Source organism: Balaenoptera physalus (genome assembly GCF_965194825.1).
Source record: "Balaenoptera physalus genome assembly, chromosome: 8".
Classification (NCBI taxonomy): domain Eukaryota; kingdom Metazoa; phylum Chordata; class Mammalia; order Artiodactyla; family Balaenopteridae; genus Balaenoptera; species Balaenoptera physalus.
Window position 1 is genome coordinate 64,025,263 of NC_138887.1, and position 20,134 is coordinate 64,045,396.

At 37.7% G+C, this 20,134-nt stretch overlaps 1 protein-coding gene and 1 long non-coding RNA gene across 3 annotated transcripts in view; one reads left to right on the top strand and one right to left on the bottom strand.

Annotated features, from left to right (window-relative positions):
• Positions 1 to 19,174, top strand: part of SEM1 (SEM1 26S proteasome subunit) — a 294,022-nt gene extending 274,848 nt beyond the window's left edge. The window contains exons 4-5 of the transcript XR_014266491.1: positions 12,962 to 15,531; positions 15,580 to 19,174. The gene's annotated coding sequence lies outside the window, so the exon portion shown is untranslated. The remainder of the gene's footprint in view (positions 1 to 12,961; positions 15,532 to 15,579) is intronic.
• Positions 1 to 20,134, bottom strand: part of LOC309665599 — a 75,118-nt gene that overhangs the window by 30,692 nt on the left and 24,292 nt on the right. Inside the window, exon 2 of one of the 2 annotated variants that reach the window (XR_014266560.1) lies at positions 2,078 to 2,210. This is a non-coding gene — a long non-coding RNA (uncharacterized lncRNA). Of the gene's footprint in view, positions 1 to 2,077; positions 2,271 to 20,134 lie in introns of those variants that run through there. The other variant, XR_014266561.1, reaches the window with a different exon arrangement.

The window sequence follows — 20,134 nt, forward strand, 5'->3', positions numbered from 1 at the left end:
GAAAGAGAAAAACAAATACCATATGCTAACACATATATATGAAATTTTTAAAAAAATGGTTCTGAAGGACCTAGGGGCAGGACAGGAATAAAGATGCAGACATAAAGAATGGACTTGAGGACACGGGGAGGGGGAAAGTTAAGCTGGAGTTAAGTGAGAGAGTGGCATGGACATATATACACTACCAAATGTAAAATAGATAGCTAGTGGGAAGCAGCTGCATAGTACAGGGAGATCAGCTCGGTGCTTTGTGTCTACCTAGAGGGGTGGGATAAGGAGGGTGGGAGGGAGACACAGGAGGGAGGGGATATGGGGATATATGTATATGTATAGCTGATTCACTTTGTTATACAGCAGAAACTAACACACCATTGTAAAGCAATTATACTCCACTAAAGATGTTAAAAAAAAAACAGAGAGAAAGACATGGGACACAGTCATGAGCAGATCACTTTCACTGAATTTCCCCTCCAAGATTTACTTAGGAAGGCAGAGTTGTTATTTTGAGGGGCATTGAAGAAAATGGTAACTTTAACATTACCATGGAAGACTGTGTGTGTAAATACTACAAATAATAATTCTGTTTATTAAAGTAAAAAAAAAAAAAGCTCATTGTACTGATTTCCAAAGCTTTGCATTATCTCAAATTTGCATCCCTCTCCAACCTGACTCATACCAATCCCTTTAGCCACACTGACCTTCTGTTAGTACTTGGATCCCATCAAGCTCTCTCTGTCTCAGGGACTTTGCACTTGCTAGTCCCTCTGGCTGGAATATTCTGCCTTCAACTCTTTGCAATGCTTATTTTGAAATCATTTTTAATTTAAATGTCACCTTTTCAAGGAGGGCCTTCACTGATCATCCATCAGAAGTGATTTCCACCCCCATTTATTCTCTATTCAGTTCCTATTATTTCCCATCATAGGCCTTATCACAATCTATCTTATTTATTAGTGTCTTTGCTTGCTTATAGACCTTTTCTCTCATCAAAAAGTACATTTCGGGCTTCCCTGGTGGTGCAGTGGTTGAGAGTCTGCCTGTCAATGCAGGGGACACGGGTTCGAGCCCTGGTCTGGGAAGATCCCACATGCCGCGGAGCAACAAGGCCCGTGTGCCACAGTTACTGAGCCTGCGTGTCTGGAACCTGTGCTCCGCAACAGGAGAGGCCGCGACAGTGAGAGGCCCGCGCACCGCGATGAAGAGTGGCCCCCACTTGCCACAAATGGAGAAAGCCCTCGCACAGAAACGAAGACCCAACACAGCCATAAATTAATTAATTAATTAATTAATTAATTAATTTTTTTTTAAAAGTACATTTTATTAGGGCAAGGACCTTGCGTATATTGTTTATCACTGTATGCCTAGCACATGGAACAGTACCTGGCACATATGGGGGCTTGATAATGTTTTATTTAAATGAAGAGTATAGAGGAAGTCAGATGGACATATTAAAGTTGCTGATGTACTTGTATTTGGGGCAACCTTACGTATACTGAAGACTATGTGCAAGCAGAGGAAATAAAAATTATGCATAAGCAAAGGAGAAAGGGGACATGGAAGGGATTGCAGAAATAAGCCAAAATCTGAAAAAGAATGAATATAGACCCCAGAGGTGTCTTCAATGAGAACAATGTCCCAGTTATTAACTCAGGACAGTGGTGTCCTGACAATAAACTGCTTTTGTCAGATACCCAGCAATGTCCCAAGTTTTTTAAATTAGAAAACTGAAGGTAATTTTGTAGTCTTGTCTTCTACCACTGTGGTTTTCATCAAAAGTCTTTTAGCTACAAGTAACAGATATATAATTTAAGCTATCAAGAATAAAAAGGGGACTTTTATTGATTCATACAACTAGGAAACCTGCAGACATGGATGATTTCATCTTGGCTGGACCCAGAAGCTCAACTTATGTCATTTTCTCTCTCTCTCTGTCCTTTCTCTCTCTCTCTCTGGATGGATAGATAATAGATAAAACATACAGACACACGCACAGATAGACAGAGATATAAATATTCATCCCTATTTCTTAAACTTCCTTCCTTCAGTGCTATGGATTAATTCTCCAACAAGTTCTCACCTTTCGGACGAAAACACAACCATAGTCACACCCAAACTCACATTCTTACAACTCTTCATCAGAAGGAAGAGATACTCTCCCCCAGTGTCCTTAAGTGAATTTCACAGGACTATTACACCTGACAACAAATTTTCTGAAAAAAAAAAAAAAGAAAGAAATTTTGTTTACCATAGCATCAAAAACAAGAAAATACTTAGGATACTTAATACTTAAATACTTAATACTTAAATACTTAAATACTTAAATACTTAATACTTAAATAAGAAGATGAAAGATCTCTACTCTGAAAACTACAAGACATTAATGAAAGAAATTAAGACACAAATAAATGGAAAGGTATTTCATGTTCATGGACTGGAAGAATGAATGTTGTTAAAATATCAATACTACCAGAAGCCATCAATGCAATCCCTATCAAGACTTCAGTTGGTATTGTTTATAGAAGTAGAAAAAAAAAAAAACACTCCAAAAATTTATATGGAGCCACAAAAGACTCCAAATAACCAAGAAATCCTGAGAAGGAAGAACAAAGCAGGAGGCACCACACTTCCTGATTTCAAACTGTACTATAAAGTTATAGTCATCAAAACAATATGGTACTGGCATAAAAAACAGATCAATAGACCAATAGAACAGAATCAAGAGCCCAGAAATAAACCCAAGTTGACTGTATGGTCAACTAATATTTGACAAAGGAGCCAGGAATACGCAATGGAGAAAAGACAGTCTTTTCAATAATAGTGCCGGGATAATTGAATATCCATATGTGAAAGAATGAAACTTGACCCCTATCTTATACCACTCATAAAAATTAACCCAAAATGGATTAAAGACTTAAATGTAAGACCTACAACCATGAAAGACATAGAAGGAAACATGGAACTAAAGCTCCTTGACATGGGTCTTGGTAATAATTTTTTGGATCTGACACATAAAGCACAAGCAACAAAATAAAAAAATAAACAGATGGGACTACATCAGATTAAAAAGCTTCTGCCCAGCAAAAGAAGCCATCAACAAAGTGAAAAGACAACGTACAGATGGGAAAAAATATTTGCAAACCATATATCTGATAAGGGGTTAATATCAAAAATATATAAAGAACTCATTCAGGGACTTCCCTGGTGGTCCAGTCAGTGGTTAAGACTTTGCCTTCCAATGCAGGGGGTGTGGGTTCGATCCCTGATTGGGGAGCTAAGATCCCACATGCCTCGGGGCCAAAAAACCAAAACATAAAATGAAACAATATTGTAACAAATTCAATAAAGACTTTAAAAATGTTCCACATCAAAAAAATCTTAAAAAAAAAAGAACTCATTCAGCTCAATAACAACAACAACAACAAAAAACCAAATAACCCAATTTTTAAAATGGACAAGGGACCTGAATAGACATTTCTCCAAAAAAGATATACAAAAGGCCCACAGATAATTGAAAAGATGCTTAACATCACTAGTCATTAGGGAAATGCAAATTAAAGCCATAATAAGATAACACCTCACTCCTGTTAGAATGGCCATCATCAAAAAGACAAGAGATAACAGATGCTGGCATGAATGTTGAGAAAAGGGAACTCTTGTGCACTGTTGATGGGAATGTATCTTGGTGCAGCCACTATGGAAAACGGTACGAAGTATTCTAAAAAAATTAAAAATAGAACCACCGTGTGATCCGGCAACTCCAGTTCTGGGAATATAGCCGAAGGAAATGAAAACACTAACTTGAAAAGATATCTGCACTCCCATGTTCATAGCAGCATCACTTGCAATAGCCAAGACATGGAAACAACCTAAGTGTCCATTGACGGATAAATGGGTAAAGAAGTTGGCGTATATACATACAATGGAATATTATTCAGCTATAAAAAAAATGACAATATGGATGGATCTTGAAGGCATTATGCTAAGTGAAATAAGTCAGACAGAGAAAGATAAATACTATATGATCTCACTTATATGTGGAACCTAAAAAAGAAACTAAACAAAAAACCAAAGCAAACAAACAAACAGAAAAACCCACACCAAATTTATAGAAAAGAGATCAGATTTGTGGTTACAGAGGCAGAGGGTGGGAGCAGGGGAAATTGGAGGAAGGTGGTCAAAAAGTACAAATTTCCGGTTATAAGTTAAAGAAGTACTAGGGATGTCATGTACAACACGATGACAATAGCTAAGGCTGCTCTGTGATATACAGGAAAGTTGTTAGAGAGTAAATCCTACAAGTTCTTATCACAAGGAGAACATTTTTTTCCTTTTATCTTTTCTTCTTTTTATTGTATCTAAATGAGAAGATGGACGTAAGCTGACCCTATTGTGGTAATCATTTCACAATATATGTAAATCAAACCATCACGCTATATGCCCTAAATGTATACAGTGGTATAAGTCAATTATTTCTCAGTAAAACTGAGGGGAAAATTGCCTGGGTCCAGGAGGCTAAGTCACTGTGAATGGTCATCCTAGATGACCTGTCCAATCCTGTGGCCAGCAAGCCTGGCACAGTGACAACACACGAACCTGGCACAGTGACAAAAAAACACACAAAGCCCACTTGGAATGGGTAAGGTGTGACTTCCCCAAGAGATGCTGGCAGAGAAAAGTAACATATCCTCTGCTACTCTATTCCAGCCCCCTCCCAAATGCCTTTCAATTCCCTGCACACACCATGTTCTTCTATATGATCAGCAATTTGCACATGCCCCTGCCTTGGATTCCCTTCTCTCTTAGCTTCCTGGTGAACTTGAGATGAGATGGTGAATCTCAAAGCACTCCATGCATACCTCCACCACAGCCAGCTCACTGCCCTGGGTTCTTTATCTTTGTTTACATCTGTCTTGCTCAGACTGTGAGCGTCTTGACTTCAAGGACAGTGAGCAGGTGCTCAACAAATAGGTGCTTCACAAGCAAATGGATGTGTGACTATTTCACATTCAAAGGTCCCACAGCTAATGAATTACAGAGCCAAGATTAGAACCCAATGTATTTCCCTTGGCCCAGAATTCAAAACTTGTGTAGCATTATAATTGTATAAGACTCTTATGAAGAAAAGCTGTAACTTTCTCAGCTCTTGCAGGAAAAGCATTAGTTTGGGCATTAACATTGAGAAAAAGAAAAACAACTCTCCACTGAATAAATAAATACAAAAGGCCTTAGAATGTTTTGCTGAAGTAAATTGTATTATTGGAGTTGTGATAACTCAGGAAACTTTTCTAAGTTCTTTTCACAGCCCTTCCAACAGTCAGTATTTCTTGTAAACGTTTATCCAGTGAGCACTTATTTAATGGATACTAAATAGGACTCTGATTGTACTAGTGACTGGGGACAAAAAGATAAGCAAGGCATCCCCTGCCATTGAGGAGACACAGTCAATGAAGAAATCAGACACAGCAGCCTATATGATCCTTTAACATCAGGTAAATCATGTCACTCTTGTGTTCAAAACCGCCCCCTAGTTTTCCTGCTCATTTGTGGTTACCTCCAGACTCCTTACCATGACCTACAAGACCCTCACAGCATGGCCTCCCCCTACCTTTCTGACCTCATCTCCCACCACTCTAGCACAACCAGCTTTCTGCCTCAAGTCATTGAACTCTTCCTCTGCCTGAAATGTCCTTCCCCAGGTATCCACAGTTAAGTCCCTTACTTCCTTTATAGTTCTCCTCAAACGTCTTCTTATCAAAAAGGGCTTTCCTGACCAGACTCCCCATCACCCAGTTCCCAACATCATTCTCTAACCCTGCACCTGGTTTTCTTTATATTCAAGCACTTACTACTAACTGACATATGTTTATTTTTTTATGTTAGCGCTCTCTCTCTCTCTCTCTCTCACACACACACGATTGTAAGCTTCATTAAATAGGAATTTGCTGTTTTATTCATATTCAACAAATAGTTGAGTGACTGAATGAATGAATACCGAATATTTTTTATTTTATTGAAGTATAGTTGATTTACAATGTTGTGTTAATTTCTGTTGTACAGAAAAGTATTCAGTTATACATATATATATATTCTTTTTCATATCCTTTTCCATTATGATTTATTATAGGATACTGAATATAGGTCCCTGTGCTATACAGTAGGACCTTGTTGTTTATCCATTCTATACATAATAGTTTGCATCTGCTAATCCAAACTCCCAATCCATCCCTCTCCCAACCCCCTCCCCCTTGGCATCCACAAATCTGTTCTCTATGTCTGTGAGTCTGTTTCTGTTTCGTAGATAAGTTCACTTGTGTTGTATTTTAGATTTCACGTATAACTGATATCATATGGTATTTGTCTTTCTCTTTCTGACTTACTTCACTCAGTCTGAGACTCTCTAGGTCCATCCATTAGCTGCAAATGGCATTTATTCTTTTTTATGGCTGAGTAATATTCCATTATATATACATATACACACACACACACACACACACACACACACACACACACACACACACACACACACATACATATATCACATCTTCTTTATCCATTCATCTGTCAATGGACATGTAGGTTGCTTCCATGTCTTGGCTATTGTAAATAGTGCTGCTATGAACATAAGGGTACCTATATCTTTTTGAATTATAGTTTCTTCCAGATATATGCCCAGCAGTGGGATTGCTAGATCATATGGCAACTCTATTTTTAGTTTTTTGAGGAACCTCCATACTGTTTTCCATAGTGGCTATAGCAATTTCCATTCCTACCAACAGTGTAGGAGGGTTCCCTTTTCTTCACACCCTCTCCAGCGTTTGTTATTTGTAGACTTTTTGATGATGGCCATTCTGACTGGTGTGAGGTGATACCGCATTGTAGTTTTGATTTACATTTCTTTAATAATTAGCGGTGATGAGCATCTTGTCATGTGCCTATTGGCCATCTGTATGTCTTCTTTGGAGAAATGTCTATTTAGGTCTTCTGCTTATTTTTGATTGGGTTTTTCTGTTGTTGTTATTGAGTTGTATGAGCTGTTTGTACAATTTATTTTGGAAGTTAAGCCCTTGTTGGTCATATCATTTGCAAATATTTTTCTCCCAGTCTGTAGGTTGTCTTTTCGTTTTGTTTATGGTTTCCTTTACTGCACAAAAGTTTATAAATTTGATTAGATTGCATTTGTTTCTTTTTGCTTTTATTTCTATTGCCTTGGGAGACTGACCTAAGAAAACATTGGTACAATTTATGTCAGAGAATATTTTGCCTATGTTCTCTTCTAGTTTTATGGTGTCATGTCTTATATTTAAGTCTTTAAGCCATTTTTGAGTTTATTTTTGCATATGGTTTGAGGGTATGTTCTAACTTCATTGATTTACATGCAGCTGTCAAGCTTTCCCAACACCACTTGCTGAAGAGACTATCTTTTCCCTATTGTATATTCTTGTCTCCTTTGTTGAAGATTAACTGACCGTAGGTGTGCTCTCTATTGTGTTCCATTGATCCATATGTATGTTTTTGTGCCAATACCATGCTGTTTTAATTACTGTAGCTTTGTAGTATTGTCTGAAGTCTGGAATACCCAGTATTTTAATACAAACGCTTTCAAAATACACTGTACTCAATTATAACAATCATTCTCTTAAACTGCACTGATGATAGCTCTTACTAATGAGAAGTGAATTCCAATGTTTAGGCTAGGACCAGGCTCCAGTTGATGAGGTATTTCTTATTTCTAGTGAACCATTAAAGGCAAGACACTGGATCAGATGTTGAGAACGGCACAAATGGGGTTAAAATAAGATTCAGAATTTAGGAGACTTTGGTCCAGTAGAAGAGAGAAAATCCATCTCTGATCATACAAATGCAGTCAGTAATAGGAGTCTAAAGACAGAGCATGTCATGAAGTCTCAGAAGAGAGAAAGAGAATTCTTGTTGGGAGGATCAGAGGAGACCTGAAGGAAGAACTGATGTTTCACTTAGGCATTGAAGAATAGGTAGACACATGAGAATGACAACTGCCCACAGAAGAGACACAGAAAACAAAGCCATGGGAGCATAAGAGAAAGTCTAGTCTTCCTTGACTCACACTAATGGGAGTAGAGGATATAAAGATACAATGATCCTTTGAGATCATAGAAACCTGTGACTATGCTGAATAGTTTGGAGAGATGGGCCTCATGGACAAATCTAACATTTTAAAAACTGGTTCTTTAGCAAAATTGAAATATCAATACTTACTTATCAGAGTTCTAACAAAATAACATATTTGAAAGCACTGCCACATACTATATTTCATTAATCCTGGTTTTTGTTTGTTTATTATTCAGAAGACATTGTCTATTTATGGAAACAATTTGAACAAAGAAATGACATAATCAGAGCTTTTTCTTACTATCAAATTACCTGAGAGATCTGGTACAATTTGGTCCTCCCTTGATCAGATGTTTTTGAAATGCCAAACTCAATTTCCTATTCCCCTACATGTCAACCAAAGACATAATGATAACATTAGCCTCTTCTTCATATGCAAATGGACATTCAAAAATTTTTTTGAAAAAGTTATGAGGTGGTAAAACCAGACTGCCTGGGTTCGATGCTGCCTCTTCCATGCAATAACTGTGTGACCTTGCCCAGGACACTTGACTTCTCCATGCCTAGTGGTTGGTGCTGTGAGAATTAAATAAGATAATGTGTATCGAGTACTTAGCACAGAGCCTGGCATATAGCAAATGGTCAATAAATATTAGTTATTGTGATGCCATTGATGTTCTCTTAGATGCTAATTAGATAAGGATATAAAATTTAGTAATTTGGTTTTTATGATTTTTATTACTAATATAAGCTATAAAAATTGGAGGTTTGAACAGTAGGATGCACCTAAGTTTGAAAGATATGAAAAATTGGACTTCATCAAAATTAAAGACCTTTGTGTATCAAAGGACATTATCAAGAAAATGAAAAGACAACCTATAGAATGGGAGAAGATATTTGCAAACCATATATCTGATAAGGGTCTAATATCCAGAATATATAAAGAACTCTTACAACTCAACAACAAAAAGATAAACAATTCAATTTTTAAATGGGCATTAAAAATTGACATTAACAGACATTACTCCAAAGAAGATATACAAGTGGCCAATAAGCACATGAAAAGATGATCAACATCATTAATCATTAGAGAAATGCAAGTCAAAACCGTAATGAGATACTGCTTCACAGCCACTAGGATGGCTATAATTTAAAAAAAAACAGAAATAACAAGTGTTAGTGAGGATGTACCTTGCTGGGGGTGATAGAAGATGGTTCAACTGCTGTGGAAAACAATTTGATGATAAAGTTTAACTCGTAAAGTTAAACATAGAATTACTGTATGATCAATCAATTCTACTCCTGGGTAAATACCCAAAAAATTGAAATTAGGTACTCAAACAAATACATGTACAAACTTGTTCATAGCAGCATTATTCAAACTAACTAAAATGTGGAAACAGCCCAAATATCCATCAACTGATGAATGGATAAACAAGTCATGATACATAAAGGCAATGGAATATCATTCAGCCATAAAAAATGAAGTACTGATATATGCATGCTACAATGTGGATAAACCTAGAAAGGCTAAGTAAAAGAAGCCAGACACAAAAGATCACATATTGTATGATTCCATGTATATGAAATATCCAGAACAGGTAAATCCATAGAGACAGAGAGGAGATTGGTGGTTGCCAGGGGCTGGGAGAAGAGAGGAATGAGGAGCAGCTGCTTAATGGGGACAGGGATTCCTTTTGGGGTGAAGAAATTTTGGAACTATATAAAGGTGACAGTTGCACAACACTGTGGATATTCTAAATGCCACTCAATTGTTAATTTCTAAGAAGTTAATTTTACCTTATGTAAATCTCATTTCAAAGAAATATGAAAGCAAAATGATTATTTCCATAAAAATGTTAGAATTACCGTCTTTTCTAATTAATGTGTCCCATTTTGTAGTCCCATAGCATATGTTTCCTCCATCATAGCACTCTAGTCCCTGTGTTCTATTTTATTTTGTATACACATCTACTACAGGGCTCAGTAAACTATGGCCCACAGGCAGAATTTGGCCCACTGCCTATTTTTGTGTGGCCCACAAACTAAGAATAGTTTTCACATTTGTAAATGGTTGAAAAAAATCAAAGCAAGAATAATATTTTGTAACACATGAAAATAAAATACGAAATTCAAATATGCGTCCATTTATAAAGTTTTATTAGAACATGGTGACTCTCATCTTTTGTGTATTGTCAATGGCTACTTTCATTCTACAGTAGTTGACAACAGAGATTATATGGCCTGCAAAGCCAAAAATATTTACCATCTGCCCCTTTACAGAAAATGTTTTTGACCCTTGATCTATATTAGATGATAAGCTTTTAAGGGGAAGAAGTAGCTCAAGTTCCTAGCCTAACGATTTGTATATCCCAGAGTTTTGATAAATGCCTCTTACTTTAACACCACTGTAAATTTTTTAGTATTCAAATGTGTGCCACAGGATTCCTGCTTCTATGTGCTAATAAAATTGAAAGCACTAATTTCCTTATATTTCTACAAAGTTTGACACTTACCTAGTTTGATATTTAGCATATGAATTCTACAAAAGATTTTTTAACAGAAGTTCCATGCTGCAATAGAAATTTATCATACCCAAAAAGAGAAGTAATTTTGCAGTCTTTCTTAAAAAATATAAAATAAATGTTCATGTTGAAATCTTGAAAATTATGCTAATGTGCCATTCAAACTTTTGATGTCATTACATAAAACTATGTTAGTTTTGTAGCACAAAAATAAATTAAGGATTAAAAAGTTCTGATCCCTGGCATTCCACTCTTGAGGATAAATTCAAAACTGGTATAACATTAGTTTAAAAAAAAAAAACTTCTATATTTAACATTTAATTTATTAGGAGATATAGAATTCTGTTATTGGTTTTACAAAGTGAGACACCACATATGTTCAGGAGAATATAGGTAAAGACGTAAACACTAAACATTCCCACGGTAGGTTTGAAGGAAAAAAGAAGCAAAAATAACATAGAGACTAGATCTTTTTCCTTGATTGTAGGTGACAAATGAGCCAAAATCCTTGTAAGATAAAATGATACTAAGCAGAAATCACTTAAGTTTCTCAGACATTTTTCTAGCAAAATTTCTTCCTTCTCTGACTTTTAATATCTTTCACTACTTATGTGTCTCTATTTTGCTCAGAAGACTGTCTGAGTTACATGGGACTGTTGGTATAATCAATTTAGCAATCAATTCAGTGACATTGATGTTGAGTAAAGAATAGCCTATTGGGAGTTCAGAGATCTCAACGAGAAGCCAAGTGACCTTGAGCCTGTTCTTTTGCTTTTCATCATCTATGGTAAAGAAGGTGACTCCGTGGTTTCTGAGCGTCTTCCATTCTAACATCCTGGGTGGCTAAATAATACGTTAAATTTATTTTTGACATTGTAATTGACAAGTTATTCAACAGATTTAGGTGCATCACATTTTTTATAGTAATATATAGATTTGGGCCTTTGTATTTCTTCTTTCTCAAATAATTTATGTGCACCTACTAGTGTAGTAGCCCTATATTTAATAGGACAATGTAAAAGAGTTTTCAAAGGGTGAAAAATCTATACATGTAAATTATTATTTTTTTTTTCTTTTTTTAAGAAGGGAGTCATTATTTTTTAAAGTATTTGTTTATTTATTTATTTATGGCTGTGTTGGGTCTTCATTTCTGTGCGAGGGTTTTCTCTAGTTGTGGCAAGCGGGGGCCACTCTTCATCGCGGTGCGCGGGCCTCTCACCGTCGCGGCCTCTCTTGTTGCGGAGCACAGGCTCCAGACACGCAGGCTCAGTAATTGTGGCTCACGGGCCCAGCTGCTCCGTGGCACGTGGGATCTTCCCAGACCAGGGCTCGAACCTGTGTCCCCTGCATTGGCAGGCAGATTCTCAACCACTGCGCCACCACGGAAGCCCCTGTAGATTATTATTATTAAATAAAATCACACGATATTAGGGTTAGGAAGTTATGAAGTTCACCTACATGACTTTTTCACTTCACAGATGAGAAAACTGGATAAGATTTGGGGTAAGTGCTAGAGATTTGAGCTTTTCCATTATTCTATGTTGCCCCACTTACAGCTAAAAAATATATTCCAAATCCTTGCTGTTCCTGCAGTATTTGCCTGTATTGGCTTCCTCAATCATAATGTTTTTCAGGCAATATTCTATTTTCTCACACTCTTACTTTTTTATTCCCATGGCTTGATTTCAACCTAGTCTCTGTGTCTGCAAAACATTGCATTCCCTGGTTGGGTTTATCAAACAGTTATATCTAAGTAGTGTATTTATATTTCATCCAAGCATAAGAAGTATATGGCTCATTAGAATTCAGGGATAATAACATAAGGTGAAGAAAAATAAACAAAGATGAAATAAGGGGGAAATTTTTGTCTTATCTCAACCATTTTGATGTCAGATTCTTCTTCAAAACTTTGGTTTTATAAAGGGGAATAAGTTAATCTGGCAAATTATATCTAGTTAACCAGAAAGTCAGCAATAGTAGCAAGATACTTCTGGCAAGAGTCCATTCACTCAGTCATGTTCAGCAAACGTTTATGGAGCCCTATAAATAGCAAGCCATTGTAGGAGATCCTGACTGAAATGAACAGATTAACGAGTCCCTTCCTTTCTAGGAAAAAAGTTAAGAAATAATCATTATAACTCAAATTTATTGACTCCTTACTATGTGCCAGGCTGTGTGCTAAGTATCTTACATGAATTATCCCTTTTGATAATTTACAGCAATATGTTATATATTATATTGATATCAAGATTAAATGAGATCCTTGATTAAACTTCTAGACCAAGCCTGGAGCATTTTTGACTCTCACAAAATATTAATTTCCTCTCTGTCCTCCTTTTATTTCACAGGAGACATCACTATCTTTCCTTCTAGAAAATATCTCCCAGATAGAAGTGGATTTCCAGAGCTAAATGAATAATGCAACCAAAAGTACCTGCTGACTTAACATGAGAAATATCCCTGAATCCAAAGGGCAGCTTAGATAGAGAAGTGAAATGAAGTTCAGCTGAAGGCGGAAATGGAACAAATGCTCATCTGAGGTGCCAGGGATGGATGAACACAAGAGATGCCTGGAGATGGGAGGTAAACAGAGAGATTCTACCATAAAGCACTGAGACAAGAAGAGGTCTGGGCTATGCTTAGTCATGAAAAGGCTCCTACGGTTGGGGAGGCCTGGCTCCAGGGAACACACTGAAGGAAGCGTGGGCAGAGGCACAAATGACAGATTTTGGAGCCTGTCTCATGATGCCCCAGCCTAGAGCCTTCAGAGCATGGCTTCCAGAACCACAACGGACCAACACTTTCCACAGAGATGGGGAGGAAGTTGCTAGAACAAACACTGTCCTGAAACTTGCCCCAAATCTGAACCTAATCAAACCCCAATGTTTTCTTGAGGTTAGAAAAGGCCTGGCTTAGCATTTTTAAAACAATATCTATTTGCCTTTTGTCTCCCATTTGTAGCCAGAAGTGGAAGTTCTAAAAACCCATTAAAAACTTTGGGTTTTATTTTGTATTTATTTCTTTACTATATACTTTCCCAGCCAAAACCAGAAAATGCTGGGACGGCACAAGCTCTTTCTCCTGAGATATCCAGATCAAAGTTGTTTGGAACTGCCTTGGCTAAGCAACTGAATTTTTCCATTCTTATCCAAACCAATGCTTCAAACCCTTGCAATTTACTCATATGCATCCACCTTCTCAAGTGTTCTGAGGCATTTCTTTCAGCACACATGTTGGCCTTCAAAGGGTAATAAGCAATTGTGTGCTGGCAAAAGTTGCATTTTCAAGTTTGTACCCCCATACCATCATCCAACAAAGTGAACAAGAACTTCTGGCAACTTTGTCCACTCTCTACATATTCCATACAGAGTCAAAGTATAGGAAAATATAGGAAAAGCAACATTAAAGACCCTCTTGCAGAGAAATGTATTATTTTCAGAGTATTTTGCACTGCTAAATTATCCTCTTCCTTAAGTATAGAACTCACTTTGGCCAAGTAAAATTGTAAGACAACTCATGTCATCCAACCTGCAAATTTACTGGAAAACTGGTCTCGTGCCTCTCTTAAGGCCTTAGAGAGATGTCCCTTGGCAGGGGGCAGCGGGGGGGGGGGGGCGGGGGGGGCAGTCACCCAAATTTGCCCTATCAGAAAATTTGCATATTGTTAGATAACCCATAATTTACATTTATTACTCTATAAGTCATCTTTATTCTAAATGACTTTGATCCATAGGTACGTTACCTTTCAGGAAATTATTGAGTACAATGGGTCACATGCCACAATCTTAATTTTGTCTTCACAAAAAAATACAGTTTATCTATAGTGATTTTGCCATGGCAATTCTTACCTTGATTTTCTTTTTTCCATGGGATACAAGAGCAAACTAGAGTTTGTGTTACCAAAAAATCAACTCTCAGGGAACTCCACATTTTCAATAGGATGAAGAAAATGTATGATGCTGCCCTACTCAAAGCTGCTGAGAAAACATCACAGTAATGCCCGTCCTTGCCTGTGACCTGTTTTAGCCTCAGCTTCTCTTTGGATACAAAGGTATTTCTTCAAGGATTTTACACAGCCTTGGCTATTCCGGGCTGTGTATTTGAAGCCTTGTTCATTATCACAATCTTTTTTTAATGCCAAATGAAAACCATTTTTATGATCAGATAGATGAACTTCTAAGGTCAGCATCCCTGTCTCAATTACTGATGTTTCCAAAATATACAAGTGATTCTTTAGTTTTATAAACCTCCACCTGCTTCTTCCTTTCATGTAATTCACCTTTGTTCAGTTATTTTGCGCCACCCCTGCAGTGTTTTCAAATATATTTCAAATCCCCCAAGCAAGCCTATTTCAGTTGATTGGCTTCAGAGAACTCTAATGCTGGCCAGGCATTTTGCTGCAACCCCATTTAGACTCAGCAGGAAGAGCAGATTTAAAAGGCAGATTACGTTTTTAGCTTTTTAAAACCTGCTTTATTAGAGAGGCTAAAAGCCACAGTGGTGGTAAGCTGAATTCTTTTGAAATACAAGCAACTTCAAGACATCTAGGGAACAGTTCCTTGCCTGTGGGGCTCCTCCCTTTGGGTTTCAATGATGGCAGGGACCAGCTGGCTCCAGGCATTATTCTTAAGGGCCTTTGTGGGTCCAACAACAGAATCCATAAAAGCACCAAAGAGGTTTCATTTAAGGGTCAGAGGTCTTTTAAAAGCAGCTCACCAAGATTCCCACCCCTGGACTTCTAGTGGGCCATTTTGTGTGAAAGGGTTGGTTAGGCACTGACCTCCATTAATTGTAGAGGTTGGCCAAGGGACAGTAGATAGAGAGCCATGGTGAGGATGTGAAAAGCCATGTAGAGAAGAAAAGAGAATACCTGCAGGTCAGACTCCTATGGCAGGCAGCTAGGAGTCTAAATGGATGGGTAAATAGATAGATAGATAGATAGATAGATAGATAGATAGATAGATAGATAGGTAGATAGATAGGTGGATGGATAGATAGGCAGTTAGATAGGCAGTTAGATAAATAGAAGCCATAGCACATATCACCTTAAAACAAGTTATCAGTGCTTTCTCTTTCACTTATTTGGAGCTCTGTTTGAACTATACCAGGAGCTGCTTGTAAAGTGGCTGAGGGCCTATGAAAGGAGGTGGGAATAATGAGATTTCAAGAGAATCAATGAGATTCCATAAGGTTTTGTTTAGAGGTTTTGAGATGAGATGAACACTACTGGGTTTCAAGAATGTTTATGGAGAGAGTGCACTGAGAAGCAGCCTGGGTCCTATTTAAAGGCAAGATACAGGCTTAAAAGCAGAGATGCAGCTAATCAGAGAGGACAAATACATGGCATCTGTGCTGCCACCCACTCCCTCTGTGGCCAAAGAGAATATCAACAACTAATCATAACTCCTGTGCCCAGCCCAGCCGGCCTTAGAATCCTTCTCAGCAGGCTGCTGCAGTCCTGGATGAGACTGCGGATACTCCTAAAAGTGTCTATGGATAAGTTTAGAACCCAACACAAGTTTCCGTGGGTGGGGCAAACAGGTGACAGAACTGAGTGGAGCCAGCACAGTGGGGACTATCAGGACGTCCTGTGAAGGCTCCATGCGAGTAGGGGCAGCAGGTATTCAGCTCCAGATGTTACCCCACAGGAATCTGGGACCCGTGTCACCAGATTTTTCAAGAGTAAATAGAAATCCAGTTTTGACTTGGAATCTCTTGATTTTTGAATGTTGGATCCAGAAAGAGAGGGAAAAATGAGTGCTGTGTGGGCCAAACCGAATACATATGCAGAAAAAAATAAAATTAAAATACACCAGTGGGCTAGTGTAGCTTCCAGGCTTAGGTGAACTCAAGGAAGATTCCAGTTTGCTCTTATCTTGCCTGAATTACCTTGCTACCATTCGTAGCTTAAAAACAAAAGAAAACCATCTCACTAGGGCTTGAAGAGGGCATGTGACAAATTGCAGAAAATTATAGCCAGCGCTTTGTGGTTGCTGAGCTCCCCCAGGTTACACACTAGCAGAGTCCTGAAAAAATAGACAGACTTCAAAGATCAAACTTTCCACGGCTTCAGAAGGGACCTCTCAACGAGCTTGCTTTTGTCCGGATCCTCCCTTACCCCAACCCTTTTTTTTCAATCACAAAGCAGTTGTCTCAAAGCTCAGATTCTGATATTGTCAGAGGCTAATGACAATGTCAGAGGCGTTTGCTCCTTGCTTATTTCAGTATTCCAGCCCTCTCAGTCTTGGTCTCCCTTTGGGCTGTTTACATACAATTTCCTTCTGGGTGGAACTTTGTTTTTCCTTTCCTTCTTTTGAGGCTGTTGTTTTTTCTTAAAATAGGAGGTCATTTCAGGCAGAAATGTGTTTTCGTCTCCTTGCTTCCTCTATGGCTGGGACTGGGGCCCTTTTGGAAAGAAGGAAATTTCCACTTTGTTTACAAGGAGGGATTGGTTTTCTTTGGATATCCCATTAATTTGCTGGGTAGGGAGTTTGGAGTTCCTAGGATTATCTAAGGAGATCAGGAAAGTTATTTTAAAGGCATTTCTTTGATTTTTTTTTTAATGTTATACACTCTGCTTTTCTTATTCTTTTTCTCAAACCAGTTCATGTTTTTCCAATGAATCTAAGCTTCCCATGTGTCTGTCCCTGCATTTCAGCCTCTACGTTGTCTTCCCAAGATCTTTAAGCTTTAGTTGTCAATCTGGATAATTTGACCAACATTCTGGAACAATTCCAGCATGAGTCATAGTTTTATACTCTGGGTTGGAAAAGTAATTTTCCCTTTCCCTTCAAAATGCAGCCATGACCCATTACTGTTACTGGAAAAGACAGGCTTGATCATGCATACCTTTCTTCACCCCATCCTCGCATCTTCACAGGCTACATCTGTCAAGCAATCCATTGCCCACGTCAAATAATGTAAATATGCACCCAAGTGGGTGTTCTAGGCACCATTGAGAGTTTAACCTGGACCTCTGGAAGAATACATTCTAAGACAGAACATTAACTGAAAAAAAATTTTCCAAGCATCCCAAAGCCAAACAGAATAAAATTGCTCTAGGTGAATCTTGTGATGACTTTAGTAGGTTTGATGCAAAAGAAATATTAATTTTAAAATAATTTATTCAAGGCCACTCCCAATATGTGATTTATTTAAAGGACCATGTTCACTAACAAATAATGCCCCCAAACCTCATTAAATGGTGTCAAACTATCAGATCTCAATTTTGATTTTTCAGTGCTATTCCATTTCATAAATGCTTTGTTTATTCTAACCCTGAGAACAAAGGTAAATAACGAAAAATAGGATAGGTGATAAGAAGGGTTGAGATCAGGAAATATGTGACCAAACTGGCTAAGGATGGAGGTTAGGACCATGGATTTGGAGCCAGACAGGTGTGGGATGGGTTCTCAGCCACATTGGTGCTAGCTAAGTGGCCTTAGGCAAGTTACTCATTTTGTCTATTTAATTTTCTCATCTGTAAAATAAAAATAATAATAGTACCTGCTTCACAGAGTTGTTGTGGATTAGTATGTTAAAGACATAGTTAAGTGCTCATCACCGCCAACACAGAAATAATTCTAACCTTTATAGGGCACTTACCATGCATCAGGTACTGCCTTTACTTGAATAACTCTATGAAGTAGGTATTATTATTATTATCCTAATTTTACAGATGAGAACATTAGGGACCCAGAGAAGTTAAGTAACTTATCCAGGGCCACAGAGCTACTAAGTAACCAAGCCAGGATTCCAACCCAAGTGGACTGGCATAGAGGCTAAGCCCTTAACCACTATGTAGATTTTATTATTAATGTCTTTTTAATTTGTAATGAGTCTTCATTATTCTAAGTGATGTTCTAAAGGTTATTTCTTCGTTAATTCAATTTCTTATGTTGCCTGTGACTGTATATATAGTGTTGTACACTGAACAGAGAAGTTCAAAGTGTCAATTCTGTTCTCCAAAATATAATAATAATCTCTCTCTCTCTCTCCCCACCCCCTGCCTTCACACGCATGCAAGCACACACACATATACACACAGAGATTTGGTTATCCTCATTGGGCTCTACTTCCTAAATCAGAGAAGTAAATGATGTATTTCAAAAATATTGTCTACAGTATAAAAAAAGAAAGGGGTTTCTAATGCATTTTTGCCTTTTAGTTAACCAAGAATAAGTTATTTAAAACCTCTTAATCCTCTTAGCATTCTGGTTAACAGAGATTTTTCTGTGCAACAAAATAAATACACATGTTTGAAATTACAGTCAAATAGCTTCAATTCCAAAAGGTACAAACTGCTCTAATTTTTAGTTTTTAAAGGAGCGAACATTTTAAAGTAAATTGTTGGTGAAAGTCCAGTTTTCATTGTTCTGAGCAATGAAATTTGAAGAATTGGAAGGAGTAGTAAAGTATGACATCAGAAACAGAAATATGATAAAAGGCCAGAAGTTTGTCCCAGTAACATATTCTAATAATCAAGAAATTAAACATCACAGGATGTGTTTGCATATGCATAACAATATGCTGTCCTCGAATAAAGCTTACATTTTATTTTACATTTTACTTTACCATGTGTGACCTCATTTGATTTCTACAGGAGAAATAATATTTAATATTAGGTGAGAAGAGAGTAGAAATAGTAGCAATTCATTTTATGTAGGAGGAAACTGAGGCTCAGAGATCCAATTGCTTGACCTAGGTCACACAGCTGGTTACTTGCAAAGCCAAGACTTATCATTTCCTGCTATTTCTGCTAAATCACAATTCCCACTGGCACTTTTGCTGAACTTAGTTTGACAGTTTATACTAAGACCAGGATGGCTGTTCCCCAAGGTGTGGGAACCAGGAATAATTTCTGTGTGGAAAAGTCCAGAAAAAGAGGTGATAATGCATATGGGTACACCACTCCCAAACCAGTTCAGAAGGCCCAAGGCAGTGTTGGAAGAAAAGAGGTCACTGGCAGGAGAGAGAGACATTACAAAGGGCAAGTGTCCCAATTTTCCCACATCTGGCTACGCTCATCCCACATTTTATTTTGTTTTAAAACTACTGTCTCTCCAGTCAAACTGCAGGGATTGAATCCTGGTTCCGCTATTCTAACCTCTTTTTGCCTCATTTCTTTGTTGGTAGAATAGGATCCATAATAGTACTGACTTTGTGGGGTTGATGTGAGAATTCAACAGGAAAGCTTATGTAAAAGGTTTAGCATTGTAACTGATGTGTGGTGAGTACTTAAAGAACACCAACAATTTTCATCATAATTATTTCATGCAGAGATATAAGTGGAGGAGCCAGAATTTGAACCTAGTCAACCAAACTCCAGAGACCGTTTTCTTAACCACAGTCCTATACCACCTTTGTACTTGCTCTGTCCCTCTATCTGGAAAGCACTTTTCCTAGATACACATCGACATGGCTCCCTTCCTTTCTCCATTCAGGCCCCTGCTCAAATGTCACTTCCTCTGAATGACCTTTCCTGGCTGCCTGATCTAAAACAGTATTCCTGGTGACTCTCT